Source organism: Pteropus medius, unplaced genomic scaffold (assembly GCF_902729225.1).
Source record: "Pteropus medius unplaced genomic scaffold, Ma_sr-lr_union100, whole genome shotgun sequence".
Classification (NCBI taxonomy): Eukaryota; Metazoa; Chordata; class Mammalia; order Chiroptera; family Pteropodidae; genus Pteropus; species Pteropus medius.
Window position 1 is genome coordinate 9936581 of NW_024349804.1, and position 16919 is coordinate 9953499.

Here is a 16919-nt window from a genome sequence, read left to right on the forward strand (position 1 = left end):
GAGAGAAACCAAATTTGTACCCACGCAGTCAAGGAAGGCATCCTGGAGGAAAGAGTATCTGATCTAAAACCTAAAGAATTAGTAGGAGCTAGAAAAGAAGAGGAGAAAGAAAGAGGATCCATCCTAAGCTGAGCGAAAACCACATGCAAACATCGGGGACGAGAGAAACGGTGGGTCCCAGAGGCAACAGAACCGATTCGAGGTGGCTGGAGTCCAAACTGCAGAGAGGAGCCTGGGGGAGAGCAGACTGGCTAGGTCATAAAATCGCCATCGAGGAGATGAGACGGCAGACCTGGGGTCCAACTGGAGACAGTGACCATTGTCCCAAGAAGCGTCATCTGAGGCTTCAGCAACGGCAGTGACGGTGATGACTGAAAGGAAGCAACAGATTGGAGAAGCATTTGGGAGGACTTGGTGACTCCTTGTCACGATGGCGTGAAGCCCTCCCTCCCCCTCCAGGAGAGTATGATTGACATGATGAGAATAATAATAATGTAGTGAGCGTCATGCCAACGGCCGAATGAACCTGCCCAGGGGCTGCCGGGGAAATCAATTTCCTTGGAGTTAACTCGTGCAAAGCGAAACACACAGAGAGTGCTGGGCGCTAAACAGGCAATTACAGTTTTCCGGGTTTAAAATGGTATTTGGGTATGTGGCGCACAATCTCTAGAATATAATTACTGAGGAACAGAGTTTAATTTGTATCAGCTACAATTTACGGCTTGTCTGTGTTTCCAGAAATGATTATGGTTTGAAGCATCTTGTGCCTTCCTTGATGCATAAAAAAATGATTATCAAGCCTTCGGCAGCAGCCTCCTTCCCTGGGAACTGGCAGCAACGGGCCCTTTCATCAGAAACCAGGTCCGACAGAGCCAACATATGCAAATATGCAATCTTGGAACAATAGTTAACTTTCCATAATGAGAACATTAGGAAGGACCACACTGAAACACTGCGGAAAGCCTCCACCTAGCAGAATGGCCACCATCAAGGGCAGCTGGGCGCGGGAGCCCGGGCTCACTCCTGTGCCATGTACCGTGTCAGAACGGAAGCCAGGTTCTGCCACCAGACTGCCACTTTAACACCGTTACTGTCTCAAAGAGCCTATCACAAGATGTTTCCGGCCCTTCGTGAAAAGACCTGATGAGAAGAGACATTAATAAGCTCTCCGGTGGCAGACACGGCTGGTGATTCTCCATCAGCCCTGCCGTTAACGCATTGCTTGACCTTAGGCAAGTCGTTTTACTGCTCTCCGAGTCAGGTTTTGCATTTCAGTAACAAGGGGGTTGAACAAAATGGCTTCAAAAGATGCCGCCAGCTCCCAAAGATGATAACTATACAAAGGGAAATACGGTCATTCTTTGAAAAGACATTCTGTGTGGACGAACACACGCACACACATGCACGCACTATTTTTTTTTGGCTATGAAATTTTAAATGAGATGTGATTGCCTGTATTCATGTGACAAGAAGAGAAATGCAGATGACGACCTCACGTTTAATATGTCGTTTTTACAAACGTTTGATTGTGGAAAATCGTCAAAAACTTTCCCAGGATGAGGTCTGGTAGAAAAGAACGTGACTCGTAGATGTCTATGTATCAGGGAGCAGGGCAGCTCCCAACCCCCTGAAAGCAATCCGTCTGGTCAACCAGAAGGCTCACATGCCCTATTCTCTGGTGGGTAGTTAATGTTTTATTTTCCACAAGAGTAAAGAGATACAGAAAAGTGTTCCTGCTCCTAAAAGGACACCCAGCTCTGAGCATCATTACTATGAGGCATTTAGACAGGCCTTGGCAGGTGCAGAGTGCTCCCAATCATCTTATTACCTTTATGGGAGCTAAAAGCTGTTGAATGTGTCGTACTATACCCCAAAGTGGGTTTGAAGACAGCAAACACTTTCTTGCAGAAACATTGTGTAAGGAGCCACTTCTGTGTTAGTCTCTGAATAATAATAACACTATGAATAACAATAAGAAGAAGAAGGGAGATCACCTAGAAAGACCAGGTGCTGTAGGCATAAAAAATAAATAAAAATAATAATAAGGGATTGTAAGCTGACAAAGCCCTTGCAATCTGTGAGGTCAACCAAGGGTTGCCTCGCCTAAAAAAAAAGTAAGTAAATAAAATTAGAAGAAGGAGTAATAATAACACATGGCCTACTACTGTAAGAATTCTGAGGGCAGAAGGGGTAGGGGTCCAGTGATAAGACTGGAACCACGATTTTAAGTAGATGGAGAAAGAGGATCTTTAGAAGGTGACGTCCAAGCAAAGACTTGGAGGGGAGGGTGATGCAGCCTCCTGGGGCAGCACCTGGGGCCAGTGTAATACAAGCAGTGGGAAAATCAGAAGCAAGGACCCCACGATGGACACCTGCCTGGGGAGCCTGAGGAACCTCCTGAGCAAGGAGGATGGAGCAGAGTGAGATGAAGCCGGAAGTCACGAACGTTCACGGCAAAGTCAGATTGCACAGAGCCTTGGGCATGGGAGAAGCTTGGGCTTTTACTCTCTGTGAGAGGAGGAATCGCTGGAGGGTTTTCAATGGCGAGTGATGTGATCTTTGAAAAGCATCGCGCTGGCAGTGAGATGTTGAGAACAGTCTGTAGGGGGACAAGGATAAAGCAGAGAGACCAGTTAGCAGGGGATTGTCATTGTCCTGACAAGAGCACACGGTGACTCAGAGTGGGCGGGGCAGTGGAGACGGGAGGACCGGATTCCGATCGGATATGTCTGAAGATAGAATCAGAAAGATTCCCTACTAGCTTGAACGTGGGACGGGAGAGAACGCATCTAAATCGTGTCAAGATTACGGGCCTGAGCACCGAAAGCAGGGAAGCGCCCTTAACTGAAATGGGAAAGACCGTACGTTAACTACCCATCGGGGGTGGCGGGTGTGTGTGTGGTGGGGTGGGGGGAGGTCAGGGGTCGGATGTGGCAAAGGTAAGTTTGAATCGATGGTTAGACACCCAAGCATACATTTCAAGTAGACGGTTGGGTAGACAAGTCTAGAATTTGGGGCTAGGTTTAAGGATTTCATCACCATAAGCATCCAGGTGGCATCCAGATGTCGTTAGACTAGATGAGAACAACAAGGAAGTGTGAACGAGAAGAAGGAAGGTCAAGGCCGGAACCCTGAGCAGGGTCGAGAGGTGGGGAGGAGGCACCGGCAAGGTAAACTGGAAGAGCGGGCCCTGGAGGCGGAAATAAAGCCGGACGAGGCTCCGTCAGAGACCAGGCGGGGAAAGGACCCCAAGGAAGAGGGAGAGATGGACCACGTCAAACGCTGCTGGGAGATCGGGCAGATGCACCCTGAGGACCCTTCACTGAATCAGCTTTAGCGCTGAGCTTATCAGGAATGGAGAGATGTGGGGAAAGGCGGCACAAGAGGAACTGGACACGGGAAGAGGGGACAATTCTTTCAAGTCATTTTATGGCAAAGGGAAAAGGGTTGGCATCTGTTGGAGAGAATGCGGTAGGGCGATGTGTTGTTCTGTTTTTGCTTTGTTTATAAGATGAGATAAATAGCACCTGCCGTTCCACCGAGGAGGGTAGAAGGAATGTTTAACTATGCAGAAGAGAGAAGGGAGACTGGCTGGAGAAAGGTCCTGGACTCGGTGACAGGCGATGGGACATTGTGTACGTGTGGAAGGACTGGCTGTTGATAAGTCCGTGTATGGAAACACCTAGGAAGTCAGGGTGTCTGGATGCAAAGGCCGCTCCGTAGATGAGGGCCGAGAGACGATGTTCTTTATCTTCTCAGCCATTCAGACCTCGCTCTGCTGCTCGGTCTCTGTCTATTGTCCTTCCACAGATTCTCCAAGGAGTATGTAGCCCATGTCTTACTTCATTGGAGGCTGGAGTGGCCCCTCGCCCTTTGGTGTGATTAGAAAAATCATAAAATCTGGCTGGATTTTTCTATCGGTTAAAACTAAACATATGCTTAAGGCACGGCAAAGCAGGCCGGACAGAAGACGGGACATTCGAGGTCGACCCACAAGTCTAGATCCATGAACACTGGTATCTTCTATCCACGTTTCTTCCATGGGCTTTGAGGGCATTATGCTAAATGAGAAAAGTCCGATACTGCAAGCCGTGATTTACACGTGGAATCTAAAAAAGCCAAATTCCTGGAAGCAGAGAGTAGAAAGGCAGGGCTCAGAGGCTGGCGGGGCGGGGAGGTCGTTTAGGGTACAAATTTGTAACTAGAAGTTAAGTGAGTTCGGGAGATCTAGTGTGCCCCGTAGTGACTATAATTAACGACACTGGACTATAAATGTCAAAGTTACTGAGACCTTAATTGTTCCGACCACAAAAAAGAAATGACAATTATGTGACTCGATAGAGGTGTTTGCTAACATCATGGTGGCGATTATATTACAATATGTAAATGTACCAAATCAACACTTTGTACCCCTTAAACTTACTGTGTGATATGTCAATTATACCTTAAAAATAAACTTATGCAGCTCAGACATTTTGTTTAAAAAGCAATTTTAATTTTAGAAATTCCAAATACTAACATCTTATTTTGAATTGCATATAAGAAGAGAGGAACCTTACATTTTTCATGCAGAGAAATTCAGGAAGCCTTCGTTTGTCCCTGCCCCAAAGCTGCATGTTCCGTTCCCGGGGTAGCGGCCTAAAGACAGAACAGAAGAAGCCACATTTTCGTCCCTGGTGGTGGAAATAACACAGCTGCACATACTACCAGAGACGCGAAGCTTGTGTCAAAGGCCACTGCACAGTTGCTACTTGCTGGAGCCCGGGGCAGTGGGAGCAGATGGGAAAAAGTCAAAGAAATTCTCATCCTCTCTGGACTAACCCCTTCACTAAAGATCTGCTAATTTAGATAAAATCCTAAGCCCTCCCCTGGTATACAAGGCTCATCCCCTACCTCCTTCCCAGGCTTCCCCCATGTCGATGTTCCTACACCCCACGTTCACACGCTGCCATCCCTCCACCTGGAGTGTCCATCGCTCTCTGCTTTGCCAGGCCAGCTTCCTTACTTCTGGGGCTCGGCCAGATGGGGACTTGCAGCCAGAAGTCTCCCTGGTCACCTCGGCCATCTCGGAACAACAGACTCTTAGGTAAGGCTTACTATATCTATTCTCCTAAGAGCTTTACAAAACCTTTAACGTGTTGAATCCTCATAAACAGCCATGTGGTCAATATTGTTATGATCATCATTATTATTACTACTCTTATCCTCATTTCACAAGGGAGAAAAATTAGGCACCGAGAAGCCAAGGAATTTTTCCAGTCACAGAGCGTATGGATGCCAGGACCAGCGTATGGACGCCAGGACCAGCGTATGGACACCAGGACCAGCATATAGACGTCAGGACCGGCGTTGTCCCAGGCACACCTGGCCAGTCCCCTCTTTTTTGGGGATCCCCTCTTGAGCCCTGCTCTATCTAGGCTGTCTCTCATGAAAGGCGTGCTCAGAAGTTTTATTTCATTTTGCTGTTTTCATGTTAAAACAGCGTTCTCACTAAAATTGAATTTTGTAATAAACAAAATCTACATGCCCTAAAAGCGGCTACGTGTGGCACATTTGCCAGCGTCAACCTCCAGTGGCCCCCCGTGTTCACTTACTCAGGTCAGGTAAGAAGATACGATTGGCTGAAAATGTTACAGTAATGATAGAAATGTGCATTGATCACTCACCCAACGTGACCAACAACTCCGCAAGGCTGGTCATCACTATCATGTTGCCTAAATAGAAACTTATTTCAAGCGTGTACACCTGTTTGTACACACTTTGGTTAGATTTGTTTTCCTTTAGCATATGTAACTGTACATATTAATTCATTCATGAGGACCGAAGCTCCTGGCCAACATCCTATAATTTTAAAGGCCCTTCCCACCGAGCTAGCCAGGAAGAAACCCTGTCACTCGTAACCACGTGGATGTACCTGGAGCACGTGATGCTTAAATGAAATCATCCAGACACCAAAAGACAAATACTGCATAATCCCAGTGATCCATGGAATCTAGAAAAGTCCAAACTCATAGAAGCAGAGAGTAGATGAGGGTTGGGGGTGGGCAGAATGGGGAGCTACTGATCACAGGGACCGAAGTTTCAGATATGCACGTAAATAAGTTCTAGAGAGCTAACAGACAGCAGGGCGTTAATAATACTATATGATATAGTTAATAATACTATATGATATATTAAATAATACTATATGATATATTAAAATGTACTGAGATAATAGATCTTAACTGTTCTCCCAAACAACAGGTAACTATGTGCGGTGAGGGTTATATGAATTAGCTTGACCGTGGTATCGGGGTATCATTTCACTATATACATGTCAAAGCATCCCATTGCACACCTTAAATATGTTCAAATTGTATTTGTCAATCACACCTCGATAAAGCTGAGGACAAAATAATAAAGGCCCTATAATTATCAAAATAAAGGCGATCATAAAGGCTTTGCCAGGCAGGCCTGACAGAGAAAAGCCACTTTCCCCGGACCAGACCTGTGTGCAGCAGGGTCTCGGAGGGAGCTGCAGTCCAGGACGTGGGCCCCTCTGGCTGGTCAAGCTTTTTGCACATTTGCATTCGAAGCCCAGGCATCTACATTCACAGGTCTCTTTATCTGAGGCCTTGGGCGAAGGTCTTTTTCAGGCACCTCTGACAAAACCTCTTTCTCAAAGAAGCAGGGGAATCCTTAGAAGACAGCTTCCCCAGTCGATGCCGTGCTGGGCACCTTGTCACCCTAGCTCTCCCCTTTCTCCCTTCCCCTGCCCCGCCCTTGGTCTGTAGAACTATAGGAGCCTTTTGTTTGGGGCTCCCTCAGCAGTGAGACAATCCCCCCCATTCCTGCAGGTCTGCCTGAACCTTGAGAGCTGTGCCTTTTCATGGCAGGAGGGAAATGGAGGGGGAGGGTCAGTCGGTACTTAGTCCGTTTTGGGTCCTTGTGATGCATCTCAGCAAGTGATCGAAGCTTGGACTGTTACTTCCATTTTGGCTCGTTGCTTTAATCAGCCACTGTGACAACAGATGCTGAGTTCCTGAACGTTCATTCGACGAACATTACTGAAGTCCCACCTGTAGGTATTAGAAGTGCGGAGGTAGCTACACAGGCAGCGTCGTCTGGTTTACACAAAGCCGACAGTCTAGGACGGCATCTCTCGAAATCGACATCATTAACGTTTTGGACTGAATGACATTTTGTTGAGGGAGCAGGCAGGAGGCTGTCGCCCACACGGTGGGACATTTAATTTAGCAGCGTCTCTGGCCGCTACCCACTAGATGCCAGCATAACCCTCCCCTCAGTTGCGATAACCCTGAATGTCAGCGGACGTTGACAAATATCTGCTGAAGGGCAAAAGCCCACCAGTTGGGAACCACAGGTCTAGATGACCATGCCACGCTTGGATCTTAACACCCCGTGTATGTAGCGATCCACATTACCTCTAACTTCGTAGCATCCCTATGAAGCAACCATCGTCATTATCCACTTTTTATATGAGGAAAAAAATGGATTTGTTAAATAAATCATCCAAGGTCACAGCGAGGAAGAGGCAAAGCCTGGATTTAAATCCAGGAGATACATCTCGGTTTCAAAGCTCTCACTCTAAACGATTGTGCTGAAGGTCTGAGAGAATGTTCTGGGAACTGGATAAAGCAACACCGTCTCCGTTAGAGGATCGGGAAAGGCTTCGCAGTAGAGCTACCGTTTGAGATCGGGCTGGGTAGGGTTACAATCTCACATGCCCAGCAAGGTGTGCGTGCGTTCAGCGTCTGGAACCCATAATAAAATCCCATGACAGCTCCTTCGCCAAAGAGGTCGCATGCCCGCTCTTGGCTCGCGTCCACCCTGCTCGCCCATCTCTCTTTGCACGCACTGAGCGAGCTCCATTTTCTCTGCAAAGTCATGCCCGAGACCTCCGCAACAGGGAACTCATGACATGTCTTGCCCGCATTATTCCTTTGGCAAGGACCAAGTTCAGCCTTCTGGCATCTCCCCCATGGTTTCGTATGTCTCGTGTAATTTCGTTTGTCATCTCTTATCGGATCCCTTCGGGTCATGCACCACGTGTGGCCTGATGGAAAGAATATTTGCTATGAAGACGAATGTCATAAGTTTGAATCTCAATTCAGCCACTGGTTAGCTACATGTCCTTTATCAAGATGTCTACTCTCTCTGAGCCCCAGTTTCCTCATCTATATAATGGGACTAATAATACTCGACTTATCAATAAGACACCATACTTGAGGTGCATTAACCAGCACATAATACGTCTTTCAAAAATGTCGCATCCTTTCCTGTCAACATTTACCTTTCTTATAATATCTTGCACGGAACTCAGGTGCTGCAAATGTCTTGCGAAGTGATGACAGATTTGCTTAGACATTGGCAGATGAACTGTATTAAGAGAAAATAATTGCGAAATAAACTTCCTGATAAGTGAAAAGACAGAGGGGGAAATAAAATATGTGTAACAATCTTTTCAGGACCTCATTGTGAAGTGTCACCCACGCTTCCCGCTGCAGGCTTGTCCCACTGGGCTGGCATGCTCACGGCTCCCTCTGAGGTGTTTGCCAAGAAGGAAAGAGAGAACCTGGAGCCTCAAAAATGTAAGAAATTGAGTCGATTTGGAGAAGAAACAGGTATTGCAGTGCTTCCAAAAACTAGTGTGATCCAACTGAAAAAGTGATAACGGCCAAACTCATTCTCTGTTGACATGAATGTCACAATTGACACTGATTTTTTTTTTTATTATTATTAGTTATCTACCTTTGGCAAACATTTAAGAGAGTTTTGAGGACAGATCGATGCTGAATCTTACTAGCTATATAACCTTACGTACATTAACTGACTGCCCAGCCTCAGATTTGTCATCTATAAAAAATGCCGGAAATAGGGCAGATGCCATCTATGCCCTCCCCGACTTCCGCTGAGCCTCCGCCTTTAATGAGGTCTGTAGAGACCATCCCTGCAACTCCTGCCTGGGTCTTTTTCCTGGACAAGGTCCCTGGGCTCACCGGCAGAGCAAGCGCTGAGTGCAGCTGAGTGAATGTCCCTGGATGTTTCCTTACCCATCAATGGCCGGAGAGAGGAAAGATACACATTCCTTCACACTCACGCCTGGATTAGGATAACAGGGAATCCCCGACTCTCTCTAGCTGTCCACAGGGTTAACTTGCTTGAAAACACATCATTTACTCTCTGCCTTTTTTTCCTTGTCTTACGTCCCCTTTCCCCTACTTGTACTTCCTGGGATCACCTTTTAAATAAACTATTTGTTTTATCTCAGGGTCAGCTTCTGGGGGACAGAGAATAATGCTTTGTAACACCTGAGTGATTGCATATCAAAGGCTTGGCACACTTCCTAGCTCACTATGTCACTCAGAGTCTAACCAGAGAATCAGAAGCAGTAGAAAAATACAAATTAAGAGACAAATTTAAAGAATTGGCTTATGTGTTGGCGGAGGCTGTCTAGAAGAATCTGAAATCTGTAGGACAGACCACAGGCTGGAGATCTGGGGCAGAAACAGAAGATGCTCTTCAAAGTCAGAATATCTTCTTCGGGGAAGCCTCAACTCTGCTCTTAAAACCTTTCAACCAATGAAGTCACACCCTCCCAGATTATCCAGGGATAAACTCTCTTACTTAAAGTCAACTGATTAAGGACTTTAATTACATCTACAAGATATTTTCATAGTAATGTCTAGATTAGCGTTCGAATGAAGAAATGGGGACTGAAATCTAGACAAGTTGACACATTAAAAAGGCCATCATACCCATGACAGATGCTCAAAACTGTCGGACTATGAGTTATTAATTTGTACCCGATAATGAAGATAAGAATGGTTCATTAGATAACATTTGAAAAAGAAAAACGGTAGAAAGAATAAAATAATACTCATTCGTAAACCCTCCAATAAAAGATCACCATTGGCCATGCATTTCTCATGTACAGTGACACCTCTGTTTTTACCCCATTAAACTACATATCTTTCTTCACTTGACACTATGTGAGAAGCACTTTCTGATCTCATGTAGTATTTTAAGACTTTATTTTAATTGCTGCATAGTTTTTACCATTTGTATCATATTTTATTAATGGCATGCCCTTTTGTTGGGCAGGTGGGTTCTTTCTACTTTTTAATTCTTTTCTGCATCTTTCTGTACATAAATATTTGCCTGCATATTAGTCTTGCATATTATTATTTTATAATCTCTTAATATCATCTCTTAATAGTTCATTCTGAACTATTTAATAAAGAATCTTGCCGTTTTTTGCAATTGGTCCTGCAAAAAAAGTAAGATCTGACACCCCGAGGCATCCCATATGGCGTGAATGAACTCTCCTACACACCTAGTATGCTACTTCCTGTGGAGCATCCTTGAGAAAAATTGAGAAAGAGAATATCCACTTGAGAAAAGTTGGTAGAAGATTTGCAAAATTGACCTAATTCTTTCAAGAAAAATCTGTTGATGCTGGAGTTTCTAGCCTGTGCCATTTCTTTCAGGAATTTTTAGAAATAATTTGTATTATGTTGAAATCTAGAAAATAAGGGAAAAGGACAGATCGATGCTTGTTAGGTATTAGGGGTGGGGGAGAGTGTGACTCTACAAGGTAATACAGGGAGTTTTTCAGGTTATGGAACACTTCTGAATCCCGATTTCGGTGGTGGTTAAACACATCTATATGTGTATTAAAATCCACAGAAGTGCCCACCAAATAAGTCAATTTTACCCTAATTTTTTAAAATGAGAGAAATGGAACGATGAACAAAAAGTGGACTTGTGGAAGGTATGTTGTGCAGAAAAATCAAGGTACCTGTTCTTTTGAAATTTTAGTGCCATGATTTGGAGCAGTATGCATTTGGGATCTCTCATCTGATTTCTTAGATTTGGTTTTTATCGTTCTTTACAACTTAACAGAAATTATGTTTGCACTTTTGAAAAGATTTCTCTAAATGAAGAAACTGTCCCAGTAAAAAGATCAATCTTTTCTACCTTGATTATTTTCAAGAGGCGTTATTTACATTTTCCATATTCATTTACTAAACTTTTCCTGAATTTATGTTTAGATGAAATATTTTAGCTAAGTATTAAATCATACAAAGATATAGTCATCAAGATTTGCATAAGAAATTTCAGCATCATGCTAAAAATATGGAAACTTGGCAGAAATTTTAATGTTAACCTTAATACAAAGTATGATCTCTACATTTTATTTTATTTTATGAGTATACTCAGCAGAGACTGAAAGTCAAAGGGGCCTTGGTTTAGACCCAGGAGATCTCATCTTAAGAGCTGCAAGCTCTGCTCCTTCCACCAGACGCACCAGAGAGGCCACCCACCTCGGCTGGAGAGAAATAAGTAAAGGAAGAAAAAGACTCACCCCGCATGGCTACCTCTGATGAAGGAAGTTTACGTACAGCTTCCTCCTGCTTAACCAACCAGCAGAGCCAAGGTCTTCTTACACACACATACAAGATGACATTTAGGCTAAAAGAGAGCCTTACCTCCGGAAGTCAGCTTGGTGCTGCCGAGGGAGGTGGCAAGGCCCTCAGGGAGAACGTGATAATACTAAGAATGTAATTTCTAATCTTGGGCACTCAGGGTTTTCTATCATGACTTCATGGTGGAACTGTTAGTGTCTTCAGAGCAGAAAGGTAGAAATTAACTTTCTATCTCACCACACCCCGAAGGAGGAAGGCTTTTGGTTACTGCTGTTTTGCTAAGCCCTTGGAGACTGAGGTGACTCAGGCAGGGGCCGGGACTCCCGTTGGGTGCCTGCCATCCGTGGGTTCCGTATTAAAGACGATGGTGGCAGTCCCCTTTGAGCAGTTCCGGGCAACTTTTCCACCGAAGTAGAGATGAGAACCAGTTGGTGACTGAAGAGTGATGGTGTCACGGGCTGAGAACTTAGCCTTGAATGGTCTAAGAAAAGAATGACATTCCTTTGAAGTTCCTCATTTGTTCTGTCTAAAAAACTTTACGAGATCCTAACAGTCTCTCCCACAGTACTTCCATTTTTGCTTTGATATAAAAATGAAGTTTAAATCATCTACCGTTAGATAAAATGTATGCTTCCTGGGAAGATGTGGTATATTTGCCCTTCAACCTGCATATTCCGGGCAGGTGGCTGAGTCACCCTCACACTCATTCCATGGTACACACTCTCAGGTTTGAGAAGTCTGTCTATACACAATATTCATTCATCCATCCATGCTATTATTTGCCACTCGTCCTCTCGATTAACCTTAAGAATAGTGGCAACTAGAAGATACATAAGGTCCTTTCAAGTGAAGAACTACTGTATTAATTTATTCTAGAATTTGCTGATTTTGGTGTATCATATTTAAAAAATACTAAGACTGTGGTCTGAAAACCCACGGAAAACGTAGATGCTATAAACGAAACGTCAGTGACTACTAGGTTCAATTATTTCTCACAGTATTAATTACTTTTCGAGACAAAAAAGACCTGGGGACATTGAGAAAGCTTGTTTTTAGAAACAGAATACCCATGGATGTATCTAGTTTTCCTCTGAGAGTTTTAACATACCGTTTATGCAAATCATAAACTTAACGCTGTCACCGCCAAGAAAATTCCAAGGAATACAATTGTCTATCCACAGCTCACCACTGAGAGTGCAGGTTAAATGAAGCCGCACGATATCAAGAATGGACATGCACTTTAAGCAACGGTCACGATATCATCATAGCATAGAACAATAGAACTTGACTTCTGATTTTATTAACAATATATTAATCACCTAGTTTATGTTACGTACAGTACTAATTACATTATGTTCGTGATGTCATCTAATACCAACACTGACCTTCTGAGGAATACACAGTTATTCTGCAGGTGAGGAACCTGAGGCACAGAGGGAAGGACTCCCGCAGTCATGCAGCGACAGAGCTGAGGTTAAAGGAAACACGTGACTCCACAGCCAAGCTCTGAACAACCATGCTTCGTCAAATCTCATTTTCAAGAGGAGCAAACCGAGACCAGAAGAAGACAGTGACTTTTAAAGGTCACAGAGCTAATTAGCGTGTCATAGCCAGACCCAGAACCTGTTTCCTCACTCCAGGGCCATGAGTATTCTAGAATGATGGTCTGAATTTATCCTTAATCAGAGAAGAGTTTTCATTAGCATCGGTTGCTCTGCAGCAATGAAGAAACTATTCTGGGGATCGTCGTTCATTCAGAATCCCGATCATCCAGCTACCTGGGCAGAGTCGATAGCCCTAAGAATGGGGCCCTGGCAGGATGCTCAGAAGGCTCCCTCTGGCTCTTCTCTCAGCCTCCCTCTTGTGGACCATCTCTTTACTCCACATCCTGTTTTTGTCCATTTCTGTGCCTACCTTGTGGTTATTCCACCCTTCACATAGATTACGGCAGTAAATCTCTATTTCATCTTTAATGGACACGGAATCAGAAGCCCCGGACTCTATTTCATTTCTGCCACCTGTCTCTGCACACCTGGGTTTTCAGGCCACTCCCTGAGCATGTGTTTCTTCCCCAGTGTATGGAGATAAGAGGCCTTCCTCCAAGCTTGTCGTAGTGTGTCATAACATGGGTACACAATGTGGATTTGTCACACTCATGTATAAAGTAAGGAATGAAGATTTATTAATTTATAAACTATCCATCGGCTTCTGTTAGTTGTGCCTACGTTCATTCCCAGTTGTGTGCCGTAACCTCGAGCAACTTTCTTTTTCCTTATTCATCACCCAAAATTCTATCCGTCCCTCAAGACTAAGGTGCTATGGTGTGAATGTCTGTGTCCCCCCCGCCCACCCCGAAGGTGACGGTATTAGCAGGTGGACCTTTAAGGAGTGTTAAGTCATAACGGTGGAGCCTTCAAGAACGGTATTAGTGCCCTTACAAAAGAGACTCCGGAAAGCTCCCTAGCCCCTCCCACATGTGAGCCTACAGCAGAGAAGCAGATCTTCACCTGGCCATGCTGACACCCCATTCTCAGACCTCCGGCCTGCAGAACTGAGAGAAATAAATTTATTGTGTTTATAAGTTACTCAGTCTGTTATTTTTCTTTTTATATAGCAGCCCAAATGGGATGAAGACATAAAGTAACTTAGTTCACTTTTCCAGCCAATATCAAACGGCCTTCTTCACGCGCCTATTGTCCACTGTGAAGTGATCGCTTGGGTGCGGATCTTTCCTCCTCTGATGAGCACGAGCCACGTCCACCTGTCTGTGATACCAGCTCAAGTGCTCAGCCCGCCGTGATGATTCCAGCCCCACAAGGGCCAGCCTTCTGCTGACAGACTGCTAACCAGGTATGCCACCTTGGGCAGGTACCTTAATCTCTGAGGCCCAAATCTGGCAACCATAAAAAAGAGGTAATTCCTAGATAACGGAGGCTTAAAGGGCCAGCTCAATAAAAGGTAGACAGCAAGTGGATAGCTCCCCATTGCTTTCTCATCTGTTCCCCTGATGTAAAGCTTATTATTGTCCTGTGTCTCGAGGCCGTAGATCATGGTTTATAACTAGGTGCACTATTACAACCACGATAAATTCAGATTACGTGCCATTTGTGGAGTTGAACAGATTTAACAGAGAAGCACATCCAGAAGCATCTTTTGGCTCTAGCCCGGGCACACTTTCGGCACCCCGCCCCCCATCAGTCATTTATTGCACACCTGTTGTGTCCAGGCACTTCGCCATGCAAATGTGAGGATCGACCTCGCAGACCCCACTGAGTGACGGATGGTGGGGCATGTACAGTTTTGCTCACAGAGCGTCCACTGTTGGAGTAAGGCATTCCAGCATCTCTGTGAATGCTCGTGTCGATCTGTGAACATCGCCAAGTCACTCCCTCTGCAGACCTCGGTCGCTTAATCTGCAAAATGGAATACCAGAGCTTTCCTTAGACAGTGGCTGGGAGGCTCAGGTACGCCAGTGGCATGAGAGTGTTATAAACTGCAAACTAGCTGTGACGGAGACCACATGACTCACGAAGCCCAGTATATTTGCATCTGGACTTTTGTAGAAAAAGAGCGCGTATCCCTGCTTGATCTAAAGGTGAGGTATTGTAATATGAATATTGGCCTCATGACCCTTTACAGAGAGATGCCATGACGTAGTGGCAAAAGCATGAGTTTTGGAGCCAGCCCTCCTAGGTCCCAGTGCCCTCTCTGCACTCCGGGAGGTGGAGGACTTCAGGCATGCCCCTTGACTTCTCTAAGCCTGCTTCTAAATGAGGATGAGACTCGCCAACCAATTGGACATGAAGGTGGATCAAGGCCTTAAGGTGCCCAACACATAATAGCAACTTCGAAGCTATTGTTTGTTTTTCTCCCCTTTGAATTTAAAGGTCACCAGTAGCATTTCCTCACCTCGCCTCATTCCGACACGTGCCTCACACCTAACATAATACAGAGACTATTTCTTTTCTGTTGATCTGGCGACTGATCCACAGCAAATGAATAGCTCCCCAACCCTTCATCATCCATCCCTCCGAGGCACAGCCTGTGACGCCCCCTGAGGGCACAGCCTCTCTACCGCAGGGCATCACGCGAAATAGGTTTTCTCCTCTCTCTTCATTGCTACTTTGAGATACCATTCCTCTTGTCTGTCAAAAATTCCAAGATCCCCTGTGGATGCTGAAACCACAGATAAGACCAAATCCTATAAATGCTCTTTTTTCTTTCTTTCTTGAATAAAGTTTGTTATACTTTAGGCACTGCAAAAGATCAACGATAATAACTAACAATAAAATAGAACAATTATAACAATGTACTGTAGTTAAAGTTATGGGATTGTGGTCTCTCGAAATATCGTACCGTACACGCCACGTAGAGATGCTGATGAAGGATCGATTAACATACAAGGCCCAACGGAGAGGGAGAGTGTGAGATCTCATCACACTATTCAGAACAGAGCACAACTTAAAATTTATGAATTGTTCATTTCCGGAATTTTCCATGTAACATTTTTGGACCATGGTTGACCATGGATCTCAGAAACTGTGGGAAGGGAAACTGTAGACTCACTGTTCTAAAATCAGTGAGTTTCATGAAAAACAGAGATGGTATCTTTGAACTATGTTAACACCAACAACTAGATTAGCCCCTACTGGGTATTCAATAAATAATTGTTGAATAAAAAGTAATAATAATCAACGGTGTGCCAACTGTATCTATAGTAAGAATTGATAGCAGTTAGAGAATTTTATTAGACATTACACCATTTTATGAGACTATGCTAATGTCTGTGTTCCTCATTTTACTTTAAGGGTGGGGGTTATGATTTATTTATCCCCAGTGCCTCCTGCAGTTGATGGCATAGATTAGGTAATCAGTAAATATTTAATCAATGAAATTATATTTATTGAATTTTACACTTTGCATCCGTTGAGTCTCAGCAATCCAATGGGAAATTTATGGAAGTTCTTACTATCTTTCCACTTTGCAGCAGAAGAAAAATATCAAGAAAAGAGAACTAAGTGTTTAATTCATAGCCATATATAAAATAGAGGAAATAGGACAGAATGAGAAATGCCAGATGAAGTTGGAGATATAGGTCACAGTCAAATGTGATCTATTGCAAAGCAGTTGCCCAAATGACCAGTGTAATAATCGCGTTCCGTTTCTTATATTTTGCAACACTTCTGAGTCTAAACTCTCCATCGTGACATCTAAACAATCCATTCAACTGAAGCACTGCTCTCATCTGCTCTGTACTGTGTGGCTGGCCAAGTGCTTCCATCATTTAATCTTATGAAATTCTGATGGGTTTCCATCTGTGCAAGGTCTAAAAAATTAAATCAGTCCAGAATATTCTCTTTTATAAATGTCTACTAATTATTTACTTATCCTCCCATCCATCCATTTGTTCATTCATTTATCTGATTATTCACGTTTATCGAGCACCTATCATATATCAGAAACTGTGCTAGAAGACACGTTAAGTTCTAA